This window comes from Aquarana catesbeiana, linkage group LG02 (assembly GCF_042186555.1).
Source record: "Aquarana catesbeiana isolate 2022-GZ linkage group LG02, ASM4218655v1, whole genome shotgun sequence".
In the NCBI taxonomy this organism is placed as follows: Eukaryota; Metazoa; Chordata; class Amphibia; order Anura; family Ranidae; genus Aquarana; species Aquarana catesbeiana.
The window spans coordinates 424808862-424822741 of record NC_133325.1 but is presented as its reverse complement, the minus strand read 5'-3'; the positions used below and the strand labels follow the sequence as shown (position 1 = coordinate 424822741).

At 42.0% G+C, this 13880-nt stretch overlaps 1 protein-coding gene across 1 annotated transcript in view; it reads right to left on the bottom strand.

Annotated features, from left to right (window-relative positions):
• Positions 1–13166, bottom strand: part of CNR2 (cannabinoid receptor 2) — a 58705-nt gene extending 45539 nt beyond the window's left edge. Inside the window, exon 1 of the mRNA XM_073615494.1 lies at positions 12616–13166. The gene's annotated coding sequence lies outside the window, so the exon portion shown is untranslated. The remainder of the gene's footprint in view (positions 1–12615) is intronic.
• Positions 13167–13880: the final 714 nt, after the last annotated feature.

The following is a 13880-nucleotide window of genomic DNA, read 5'->3' as shown; positions in this document are numbered from 1 at the left end:
GAGAGATTTCAGAGAGTTCAGACATGTAGTGAGTACTTGTCATCTTTGTAATACAGGTACTCCTCACTTAACGACCAGGTCGTTAAACAAATTGGTTGTTAAATGAGGAATAACAAGTAATCAATATTTTAAGCATTCTTAACTACTGTACTGTATTGTGAAATAAAGGTCTAAACACACAACTCCAGCTCAATAACATTCTTTTAATTTGCATAGGTACAGAACATAAATGAAAATTCTGTACTGTACTGTACAATACAATGATGTATAGCGCGTTGCTCAGGTGGGGAGAGCTGGTTGTAAGTCTGAGTGGTCATTAAACAGGTAAGTCGCTAAACGAGGAGTATCTATACTAACATTTTTGCTCTTCAAAGAAAATTGGGAAAAGGCATTACAGGCCCAAATCACATAGCTCCCAACTGTCCCTGATTTTGAGGGACTGTCCCTGATTTGTAAGAAAAGTCTCTCTGTCCCTCTTTCCTCCTCATTTGTTCCCTAGGCTATATATATATGACATGCTGCTGACCACTGCACTCTGTACCCTAGGCTATACTGTATATGACATGCTCCTGGCCACTGTATTCTGTACCCTAGGCTATATATGACATTCTGCTGACCATTGCACTCTGTACCCTAGGCTATATATGGCACGCTTCGGGCCACTACACTCTGTACCCTAGGCTATATATGACATGCTGCTGACCACTGCCCTCTGTACCCTAGGCTATACTGTATATGACATGCTGCTGACCACTGCACTCTGTACCCTAAGCTATATATGGCATGCTCCCGACCACTGCACTCTGTACCCTAGGCTATACTGTATATGACATGCTGCTGACCACTGCACTCTGTACCCTAAGCTATATATGGCATGCTCCCGACCACTGCACTCTGTACCCTAGGCTATACTGTATATGACATGCTGCTGACCACTGCACTCTGTACCCTAAGCTATATATGGCATGCTCCCGACCACTGCACGCTGTACCCTAGGCTGTCAATGACATATTTCTTACCACTACACTCTGTACACTGGGCTTTATTTAACATGATCCTGACTTCTGCACCGTTTATTATATACTCCTGATCAGGTTCCCCAGGATCTTAACATTTTTTTTAAGGGCTCCTCGAGTATGCAAAGTTTCAGAATGACTGGTGTAGTTGGTTGCTACCCATAGTAAATGAGGAACTGAAAAAGAAGTATGTGCGGCATGCAATTATACCATAGCCTGTAAAGCTGTAAACAATAAACTTCGCCGAAGCAGCCCAGATGGTGGTGTGCAGCTACCTGTATAATGGGAAGTACAAATCTCAGATTTTTGTGAAGTGCCATGTAAAAGTGAAAGCAAATTAACCTACACTCCTGGATCTAAGAGCGAGTTGGTGACATAATATGTATTTTTTTTCAAAATGTTTTTATTGAAGGGTTTTACAAGAACAAAGAGTAATGCACTTAAAAAACAGTTCTCAAGTTTTTCATACAAAAAGAACTTACAATAAGCATAGTATTTGTAAGAGTACATAGGACATATGAATGTGTGAATAGATATGAACATATCAAATATAAAGCTTTACTTGTAACCATGAAGAAGGTTAGGGGTGCAGTCCAGTACCCTCTAGACACCCCTATTGGGCTCAAACTGTGTCGAGGATATACAGGGGGTCCCCTAGTTACAAACATCCGACTTACAAACGACTCCTACTTACAAACGGAGGGAGACAACAGGAAGTGAGAGGAAATCTACCCCTAGGAAGGGAAATTTTCTCCTGTAAGAGCTATTATGGGGAAAAGGTACCTCTACTGATGCTTTATCACCAAGGCTTGTTTCCACAACAACCCAAAATTTTCAAAATCCAATTGTCATTGGGACAGAAAGTGAGGTAAAATCTTCTGAACAGGGGCACAGACAGCAAAACAAATGTTACAGGGGTGATAACCCTTCCCTATGTTATACAAAAAGCTCAAAAAATAGGTTTTTTGGCTGGAGCTACACTTAAAAAATGTACCTGTTCCGACTTACAAACAGATTCAACTTAAGAACAAACCTACAGTCCCTAACTTGTTTGTAACCCGGGGACCCCCTGTAGACTATCCCCCCCCCCACTCTCCTCTCCTTTATCAAAAGTGTCGTTTCATGTTGCGAACTGTAATAGATTGTATAATCAATATCATCCAAACAACAAATGTAAATCTGCACATCCTGTAACATATTGTTCATCACATCAGGTGATAGCTGGAAAGAAGAGCTATAGAAATTAAATAAGAAGGGGATTATGGACTCCATTCTCCTCTGCTAGGGGGTGTTGGGTGTTGGGGGTTCTATTTCAGTATTTAGGCCGATAGTTGAGCAAATTCATCTGTTGTTACAAAGTGGTGCCAACAGGACCAAATCTTGTTGAATTTGGATTGTGTCTCTTTTGCTTGGTGGATAAGCTCCTCCATCTCTGCAGTTTTTGTTATGTGTCAAAGCCACTCTGCTATCGTAGGAGGGTTGGGAATTTGCCAATGGCATGGTACGCACATTTTCGCTGCATTTATCATATGTATGGCTAGAGAGCTGTTTTAAGCAAAATGACCTGGTTGGTAAGGCGGTGGACTTCCTTCCAAAAAGGTTGGATTTGTGGACATGGCCACCAAATGTGTAGTAGTGAGCCTTCAGCGTTGTTGCATCGCCAACGTTTGGGCGATACCGTAGGGTGAATCTTATGCAATTGCGAGGGAGCCCTTTACCACCTTGAGAGAATTTTAAATCCATTTTCCTGAGTTGAAACGTTAACTGTTCCTTTGTGTATGCGCATGTATATATTTTCCCATTCCTTCTCTGTTAAGTCTAGGGAAAGTTATTGGTCCCATTTGCTGATTACTTTATAGGACTTGGGGTTGTGATTGAAGAACAGCATGGAATATGTGTCGGAAATTAAATGTCTTTGTTGCTGCGGATCGTTTTGAATGGTATTTTTTGGTGAGACCTGATGACATAATATTTTAAAGACTTTCTAGTGGGCTGTTGTTGTGAGCAATTATTTCCAGCTGTATTAGAAGGAGAATGTTAGTGTTGATTTAGGTTTATGATTAGGTCTGGAACAATTAGGGATAAATATTATATTGTTTATATATGGTAATAACATCACATACAGTATCTCACAAAAGTGAGTACACCCTCACTTTTTTGTAAATATATTATTTTATCTTTTCATGTGACAACACTGAAGAAATGACACTTTGCTACAATGTAAAGTAGTGAATGTACAGCTTGAATAACAGTGTAAATTTGCTGTCCCCTCAAAATAACTCAACACACAGCCATTAATGTCTAAACCACTGGCAACAAAAGTGAGTACACCCTTAAGTGAAAATGTCCAAATTGAGCCCAATTAGACATTTTTCCTCCCCAGGTGTCATGTGACTCATTAGTGTTACAAGGTCTCAGGTGTGAATGGGGAGCAGGTGTATTAAATTTGGTATTATCGCTCTCACTCTCTTATACTGGTCACTGGAAGTTCAACATGGCACCTCATGGCAAAGAACTCTCTGAGGATCTGAAAAAAAGAATTGTTGCTCTACAAAGTTTGCCCAGGCTATTAGAAGATTGCCACGACCCTGAAACTTAGCTGCAGCATGGTGGCCAAGACCATACAGCGGTTTAACAGGTCAGGTTCCACTCAGAACAGGCCTCACTATGGTCGACCAAAGAAGGTGAGTGCTCAAGCTCAGCGTCAGTGCTCAGACCATATGCCACATGCCACACACTGCATATGCCACACACTGCATCAAATTGGTCTGCATGGCTGTCATCCCAGAAGGAAGCTTCTTCTAAAGGTGATGCACAAGAAAGCCCGCAAACAGTTTGCTGAAGACAAGCAGACTAAGGACATGGATTACTGGAACCATGTCCTGTGGTCTGATGAGACCAAGATTAACTTATTTGGTTCAGATGGTGTCAAGTGCATGTGGTGGCAACCAGGTGAGGAGTACAAAGACAAGTGTTTTCTTGCCTACAGTCAAGCATGGTGGTGAGAGTGTCGTGGTCTGGGGCTGAATGAGTGCTGCAAGCACTGGGGAGCTACAGGTCATTGAGGGAACCATGAATGCCATGCTGAAGCAGAGCATGATCCCCTTCCTTCAGAGACTGGGCCGCAGGGCAGTATTGCAACATGATAACGACCCCAAACACACCTTCAAGACGACCACTGCCTTGCTAAAGAAGCTGAGGGTAAAGGTGATGGACTGGCCAAGAATGTCTCCAGACCTAAACACTATTGAGCATCTGTGGGGCATCTTCAAACGGAAGGTGGAGAAGCGCAAGCTCTCTAACATGCACAAGCTCCATGATGTATATATATATCTTGTTTTCTGTTTTTTGTATGATGATTTATTACCTATAAGCATCATCTGTTTGCATCTGTGTGTTCCTTCTCTTCTTTACTGCACACATATTTGCACACACATGTATGCATACACTTTTATTTTTACACATTATTTGTGTATTATTACTATGTTTATTTTTCTACAGATTATTACTCCTTCTAATAAAACTCCTGAAGAAATGGTTACCCCACAAAACAGGTTGTGAAAAAGGCTGGATCAGAATCTAATTTAGGTTCCCATATATGAAGGATCTTATGTTAAAGATATCCATTTTCTGAAGGAGATATTTTGTTCTTTTTTGTGTCCTTATTCATTTGTCCTGTTGATTGCTTTGAGAAATTAAAGCTGAGGTCCGCCAACCCCTGCAAAAATGAAAAGCCAGCAGCGATTTGGCACCCTGATGTTTAGGCAGGGTGACTATTAAATTTATCTGCCAAGTCATAGTTGTCTTGGCCAATTGATAGGAGGTCGGTTGATTTCACCCTAATTCTGGAATTGCTGCACTGCTCTCTTTTGTCACTAGATGGCCAGGTATCTGGTGGCATTAGATAAGACAAGGGCATTGCAAGGACAGATTAGAAATGAGTGGGGTGTCTCAGCCAATGGGCAAGGATTTTCTTGGGTCCCTTGGCCTGCTGGGAGAGCCTATTTATTTGGGTGAGGTCAAGTGATCGGGTTCTGTGCCACTTGGACTGCTGTCTGGGTGGACGTGTGTTGTATTGCCCCGGGCTGCTAGGCAAGAGACCTGAGGCCTATTCCGGGGGCATCTGGCTGCTAGGCTGTCTGAGGGCCTATCCAGAAGCCAGAGAGCAGCATAGGGTTGGGATTGTGGCTTGCAGTCCAACCAGAAGTAACGGTTCTACTGGCCGGAGAACCAGCTGTGGTCGGAGGTACAGGGGAAGTTGTCACCACTAAGGGACCATCCACCTTGTTACCGGCGACCACTGTGAGTAGCTGAAGCAAGTATCAGAGCAGTATTCTCACCAACAGGGGACAGTGAAGATTGGGAAACTTCAGCAGATGTCAAGTCAGGTAACCAGCCAGTGGAGGCGACGCTTGCAGAGCATTATTGTGTGCCAAGACAGGGACCAAGTAGGCCAGCGGGGTGACGCTTGATGAGTATCTGTAAGTGTCAAGCTAGGGACCCAGCAGGGACGCGGGGGTGATGCTTGATGAAGATACTGAGTGAGAAGATTGGAAGAGCTCAGGGGATCCAGTGGCAGTGGATCAACAGGTCTAAGTGATTGACTGGGAGCTCAGTTGAGTAAAGATCTATAATAGGAGATTGTAGAAGAAGTTCATTACAACCTTTGTTATAATCTGTTTCAAGATTGTTGTCAAAGGAGACAGTGTTCCTACTCATGCAGCTGTGGTGTCTGGCTGTCTGCCTTTCCCTGCATGGCTGTCTGCCTATAGAAGTCTCGGAGTCTGCTAATTAACATTGCATCAACTTAAGGGTGTCCAAGCCCCAACGCTCTCTCCCACAGTTCTGTTCAAGAGACAATAAATCTCTTTGCATTCAAGAAGTGTCTGGCGCCCATTAATCAACTTTGCATTACAACCACCACGCCTTGTAACCCACTCTACACAGAAGTATGTCAGCTGTCCCTACCTCTGGAGGTCACCATTAGACCATTAGTCTACAGCTACAAAAACTGCAGCTCCTGACTTTTAATAATAGAACACTTACCATGAAGCATTACGGCTTCATGCCGGGTCCCTTCCGCGCATGCGTGAGGCACCGCTGCGCTCTCCTACTGGCCCGGCGGCAGGGGAAGGAGGAGGGAGCCGAGCTGCTGACATAATGCATCGCGGCCCGGTCTCCCGGAAGTGGGGATATGGTATCCGCTCCCCCCCCCGAAAGGTGCCAAATGTGGCACCAGAGGGGGAGGGGAGAAAAATTAGTGGAAGTTCCACTTTTGGGTGGAACTATGCTCTGATACATTTTTTATTATATTTGTGCAATAAATGTAATGATTTTAAACAGTATCTAGATGTTGTGAGTTCAGTGGTACCATGAAAAGTCTTCAGTGCCTCAAAACCTTCTATTTCGAAAATCCAATTGCTGGGACGTGGGTACAACTACCAATCTTTTACCTAACCCAACTTTTGTAGCATATGCAACTAAACTATACAGAGATCTCAGTGACATAAACCAGACCTCTTTAAAACATGGAAAATCTCATGGTGGGCACCCTATTCTTGGTGGACCTGGAGTTAATGACCTTAATTTGACTTTTCTTTTTTTTACATTTTGAATATTACAGATTAAATAGTTTAAACACTGGAATGGTCACTTTCTGAACATCTGCCTTTTGGAAAACATGAAATACACTAAATATCATAATATAGTTATAAAGTGCAGCCCAACTCAACCCTTTACCCTTGAGGAAGTCACGTGATTTTTGATTAAATTCGTCAGGCAGAGATAATGACGTCATCATATTGGACCGGAAGATTACCCTGGTTTTAAAGTGATGCTGGTTTTCTGAAGCTCCACTTTAGTATGGTGCTATAGCCAAAAGACAGCTACAGCGTGGTACTATAGTTCTGGGAGGGCATCCATAGATGTCCTCCCAGAACCTCTGCCCCTGCACTCCCCATGAACTGCGCATCGGGCACGCTCTGAGACTGCTGTGTTCTTTGGACACAGCTGATCACAGATCGGGGTAAAGGGCCAATCACAGCAGCCCTTTACCATGTGATCAGCTGTGTCCAATCACAGCTGATCACAGGTAAACAGACTTGCTGGTTATCGGCAGTCCTTTCCTTACGCACTGTCAGGCAAGGCTGTCAGCACACTGTTTACACTGATAATCAGGGCAATGTTTATCATTGCCCTGATTATCAGTGCAGCTTATCATTGCCCATCAGTGTAGGGTATCAGTGCCCATCGTTGCAGCTTATTAGTGCTCTCTATCAGTGCCCATCAGTGCTGCCTCATTAGTTCCCATCAGTGCAGCTTATGAGTGACCATCAGTGCAGCCTATCAGTGCCCACCAGTGCTGCCTTTCAGTGCCTCATCAGTGCAGCCTCATCAGCGCACATCAGTAAATAAAAAAAATGACATATTTGCAATATTTTATAACAGAAACTAAGAAAAACATTTTTTTCCAAATTTTGTCTTTTTTCGTTCATTTAGCAAAAAACAAAACAAAAAACAGTGGTGATTGAATACCATCAAAAGAAAGTTCTATCTGTTTCAAAAAATATATATAAAATTTCATATGGGTACAGTGTTGCATGACAGCACAATTGTTATTTAAAATGTGACATCGCTGAAAGCTGAAAATTGGCCTAGGGGGGAAGGGGGTAAAAGTGCCTGGTATTGAAGGGCTTAAGGGGGCAATATACGATACCTATATGTTGTATATCGATGTGCACAGGAGAATACGCACTTTTTAATGCGAGTGTATTTACAGTTTTTAATAAAATACAAGGTATTTAGTTGATAAATGATTGATGATGGCCTTATGTAATTTTGTTTGAGCTGTGGTGGCGAAGATCTGTGTCGTATCCTTGGAAGTTTGAAATTAAAGAATCAGGGTAATATGGCAGATGTTGAATTTGGAGAAATCAAGCAGCCAAGGAAAGGGCCTCAATTCAAGGGAAGGCACGCTGGGACCTTTTTAATATAGAGGTCAAAAGTGAAAGATAAGCACTTGGTGTGACCGGTGGAAGAGTTCAAAGGGTGTCTCAAGAGCGAAGTAAGACAAAAATGTATTTATTGTACAAATTACATATATATATGGTTGCACTTGATTCAAGGTTACACATATTCTACTACACAGTTTGAAGTTTCAAGTTGGAGGTTTCCACCATCATTCATAATAGTCACTTATTGTTTTTTTGTCATTTATTGCTATATGTATATCATTGAACATCTTGCTGAAAGGGTGTTGCACTGGTGTTCTGGGCTCTAGTTTGCACACATTTAACTATATATTATGAAGTTTTAAATTGGAGGTTACCACCATTATTCATATTTTTTAATTTTTGTTATTTATTATTGCTTTTATAATATTGGCCACACCTAGTTTATGTGTGCATCTTTTGAAGGATTGGTAGTAGATACAGTTTTGTAAAGCAAAGTCTCACCACTATTTACGAGTGAACACTTATTTCAAGGGCATTAATATATTTGGGTCATTTTTGTTTTGATAAGTGCCACTAAAATATAAGATTTTAATTTAAGGTTGCTCATAGAGGAGTTGCCCTGCATTTTATAGCTATAGATTTAATCTGGGGCGTGGGATAACATATCAGTGTTCAGCAAGATATTATCTTTTTTTGGTATTTTTTATTTACGCTTGTTAAAAAGCATGGTGGTCTTCTGATTAGACTAAAGATCATAGATCTGTAAACACCAAGTTGGTTATTAGCTATTACATTGTATTAGATGAAAGATCTGCCTATGTATGGTCATCATACACATACAGATATACACAAACATGCGATAATTCTTATCCTAAATACCTTATGCCATGTTCTTTCAATGCTGCCAATGCTGCCTGGGTGATATACTAAAGTTTTACCACAAATCTGCTGATTCTTTTACACCGGACATGTTATTTTAGATAATCTGTGCCAGTGTCATACTCTATTTCCTGTTATTTAAACTTGTGGTAAAGAGAGGTGATTTAGATTTATTTTTTGTTAAGTTTCCTTCATATTTGACTTTGTCTATTAGGAGCAGTCTTTTAATAGGTTTCAGTTTATAGGATGACTATGTACAGTACATCAGGGATGTGCGGTGAGGTCAGTGGCTGTTGAGCTGGCTAGTATCAGAGCCAGATACACACAGGTTACATACGCCACGATCGTTAGAGAGAGGGAGCAATATTTCTAGCACTAGACCTCCTCTGTAACTCTAAACATGTAATCTGTAAAAAAAGTAAAGTGTTGCCTATGGAGGTTTTTAAGTACTGAAGTTTGGCACCATTCCACGAGTGTGCGCAATTTTAAAGCATGACATGTTAGGTACCTACAGTGTCTTGCAAAAGCATTCACCCCCCTTGGCATTTTTCGTGTTTTGTTGCCTCACAACCTGGAATTAACATGGATTGTTTGAGGATTTGCATCATTTAATTTACAGAACATGCCCACAAGTTTGAAGATGTTTTTTTTTTTTATTGTGAAGCAAACAACAAATAGGACAAAAAAACAGAAAAAGTCAATGTGCATAACTATTCACCCCCCTAAAGTCAATACTTTGTAAAGCCACCTTTTGCAGCTATCACAGCTCCAAGTCGCTTTGGATAAGTCTCTATGAGCTTGCCATATCTTACCACTGGGATTTTTGCCCATTCCTCCTTGCAAAACTGCTCCAGCTCCTTCAAGTTGGATGGTTTGTGCTTGTGAACAGCAATCTTTAAGTCTGACCACAGATTTTCTATTGGATTGAGGTCTGGGCTTTGACTAGGCCATTCCAACACATTTACATGTTTCCCTTTAAACCACTCAAGTGTTGCTTTAGCGGTGTTTTTGGGGTCATTGTCCTGCTGGAAGGTGAACCTCCGTTCTAGCCTCAAATCACACACAGAAAGGGACAGGTTTTGCTCAAGAATATTCCTGTATTTAGCACCATCCACCTTTCCCTCAACTCTGACCAGTTTCCCAGTCCAGACTGCTGAAAAACATCCCCACAGCATGATGCTGGGTGATGTGATGTGTTGGGTTTGCATCAGACATAGCGTTTTCTTTGATGGCCAAAAAGTTCAATTTTAGACTCATCAGACCAGAGCACCTTCCTCCATACATTTTGGGAGTCTCCCACATGCCTTTTCGCAAACTCAAAACAAGTCATTTGTTTTTTTGCTGAATGGCTTTCTTCTGGCCACTCTGCCATAAAGCCCAAGTCTATGGAGCGTACGGCTTATTGTCGTCCTATGTACATGTAGCGGTACCCTCGTAAGGGCTGCTGATTTGGTTACTAGCATCCGCCAATCACCCTGCCAAACCCCCAATTCATCATATTAAAAACAATGAACAGTCAATTTTCTCCGTTTGGTTGCTTTTATTGTAGGTTACAACTTGGATGGGAGAAAAGGGAAATATGAGATGCCCATGATACAGCACATTCTTGAAATTACTTGTGTCCTTGGACTTGTATGTTTGTATTTCTGTGCATTAACTTCTTTACTGACTGTTGCTTTTTTACTTTGCGCAAATCCTTTACTGCATAGTTACTGGGTTACTAACTTTACTTCCAAAAGAACAAAGGGAACCACTCTGAATAATTCCCATTGGTAAACCGGAATGATATTGTCCTATGAGTCAAAGAGCCAGAGGTGCGCACAGGTTCCCTCTCCAGCTTCTATGAAACGGACAGTCACCCAGTCTTTGGAAGGTATCACCAATGTGCTAACCAGGCCAGAGACGACATGGCATCTCTTCCCGCTGACCTGACACATGGCAATAAACGGACTACTGATTCCAACCAGTCCATCACTAACAATGCTGTGTTCCCCGGCCACAGCATTCTACACTGCTCTGACAAATTTCTCTTCTTCTGTTACACTGACCTTCTCCTCCAGAACAGTTCTGTGTCCCCGGTCACAGAATGCTGCTCTACGTCCTCCCCTTGACTGCTACTTCCTCTGATCTTCTTTACATCCAAGTCCTGTGTTTCCCGGCAACAGCAGCTTGATGTGTCCTGAGAGTTGAAGATCTTTATCTTTAGCTCCTTCCCAGCAGTTCTTCCATCCCTCCTCCGCGTCCACCGCATCCCCCACGTGGGGATGTGCAGAACAGCACCTCAACACTCCATGCTGTCTTTCTGCTCCACAGAACTCCTCCCTGGAAGCATGTGACCCCAGCTTATATGAGAGGCCTGCCCCCTGCCAATGCAAGTTAATGATTGGTCAGGGCTCCTCACATGAGCTACCTGCCACTTAGGTCTCAAGTCCAACCTCCCTTCCAGAACAATCCATCTGAAAGCAGAGAAGGCATCTCTGAGCCAGAGTGCAGGTGGCCACACCCCCCACTACACTGATCACTCCCAGTCCAAAATCACAACAACCAGGCCCAGCCTAAAGCATAGGCCTGGCTAAATTTACCTGCACTTGGTCCCTGCAGCTAGAAAAATAATGCTCTAGCACCTACTTTTAGGTAGAGGGTGCTACATACAGATACTCCAGTCTCTGCTGTTACCCAGGGTTACCTTAGGTCTCTGTGCTGTCTCTCTGATTAATGCCCTCCTTGCCCGGTCCATGAGTTTTGGTGTGCGGCCGTCTCTTAGCAGGTTTGCTGTTGTGCCATGTTCTTTCCATTTGGTTATGATAGATTTGATGGTGCTCCTAGGGATCATCAAAGATTTGGATATTTTTTTATAACCTAACCCTGACTTGTACTTCTCAACAACATTGTCCCTTACTTGTTTGGAGAGTTCCTTGGTCTTCATGGCAGTGTTTGGTTAGTGGTGCCTCTTGCTTATGTTTTGCATCCTCTGGGGCCTTTCAAAAAGGTGTGTATATGTAATGCCAGATCATGTGACACTTAGATTGCACACAGGTGGACATCATTTCACTAATTATGTGACTTCTGAAGGTACTTGGTTGCACCAGAGCTTTTTATGGGCTTCATAACAAAGGGGGTGAATACATACGCACATGCCAATTATCAGTTTTTTATTTCTGAAAAATAGTTTTATGTATATATTTTTCTAATTTCACTTCACCAATTTAGACTATTGTGTTCTGATCCACCACATATAATTTAGATTAAAAAAACATTGAACTAAAGGCTGTAATGTAACAAAATAGGTAAACAGCCAAGGGGGTGAATACTTTTGCAAGGCACTGTATTTACTTGGCGAAACATCATCTTTCACATTATAGAAAAAAATCTGGTTATCTTTTGTGTTTGTTTTTTTTTTTTTTTTTTTTTTTTATATTCATGAAACAATTCATGCTAAAACAATATATATAATGTTTGGGGGTGCCGAGCAATTTTCTAGCAAAAAAATGATGATTATTACATGTAGGAGAGAAGTGTCAGAATTGGCCTGGGGGGCAAGGGGTTAATTACCATAAGTAATATACAAATAATTATTTATATTGTTTTTGAGGTAATTTATTATATTTTTAAAAACTGTACTCCAGCAGGTGGCTTAACGGACAAATTGCTGAAGTTTGAAGTTATAACTTCAAACCAGTAATATCACTGTAAATAGATAAATAATAAATGATTATGTTTTAACATATAGCATAATAATATATGATTTAGCTTGATTATTCCAGTACCTTTTCAACAGCAGCAGATTCTCATTCTTGTCAAATTACATTCAGCTTCTTCTGGATATAATTATGATATTCCCTTGATAAAGGCTTGGTGAGTGCATCAGCAGTCATCTCCTCTGAATACTGAATGTCAATAACACCTTGCTCTTGATTGTCCCTCAGTAGGTGATACTTGACGTCGATGTGTTTAGTCCTAGGATTGACCCTTTCTGATTGTGTAAGCTTTATACATCCCTGGTTGTCTTCAAAAATGGGTTTTGACATGTCGATCGCAATGTCCACAAAAAGTTGATGAATCCATATTGCTTCTTGATGCGCGTGTGCTGCTGCAATATACTCTGCTTCAGTTGAAGATAGTGCAACAGTTACTTGCTTTCGACTAGATCAACTTATGGTTCCTTCTCCATACTGGAAGATGAATCCAATTGTGGATTTGCGGTCTGTGCAGTCCCCGGTCCAATCAGCATCCACATACCCAACCAGTGTTGGATTTGATGTTGCCGTAACTTCATTTAAATTGTTCCTTTGAGGTACTGCATCACTCTCTTCACTGCGTTCCAGTCACGCTGACAAGGAACTGAAACTTTCCTGCATAGTTGTTAGAAACCATGAATCAGACCGAGAAGTACAGTTAAATCACACTTGTTTAATAATAAAAGTAAATAGAACAAACGTAGTCAAAACATAGCCAAAGTTCGGTAACCGGACGGATAGTCAGACAAGCCAGAAAGTCAGGAAGCCAGGAATCAGCTTAGTGGAACAGCAAGCAGGATCTGGAGCTAGAAGGAATGTCAGTCAAGCAAGTTTTAACAGGAGCGCAGGAGAAAGTCTCTGTGATGTTGACCAAGGCAAAGGCAGAGATCATCTGGGCTGGACAGCTTAAGTAAGCAGGAATGACGAGCAGGATATCATCAACAGGTGAGTCACTGTGGAGACATAGGAGCTGGCAATTAGCCGACAGCTGAGCACCCAGCTCAGAGAAGGAAGGACTGAGCCCAGCCCTGACAGTACCCCTACCTCAATGACCCCTCCCCCTCGGAGGACCACCAGGCTTGAGGAGAAAATGTCTAGGGAATTCATGGAGGTGGACAGAAGCATGTACTTCCTATAATGAGACCCAAGAGCATTCCTCCAGACTGTATCCTTTCCAATGCATCGGGTACTGTATGTGCCCATGGAACCTGCGGGAGTCAACAATGGACTGTACTTCATACTCCTCATGGTTCTCAACCTGTACGGGGTGAGGACGTGGCACCGAGGTGGTAAAG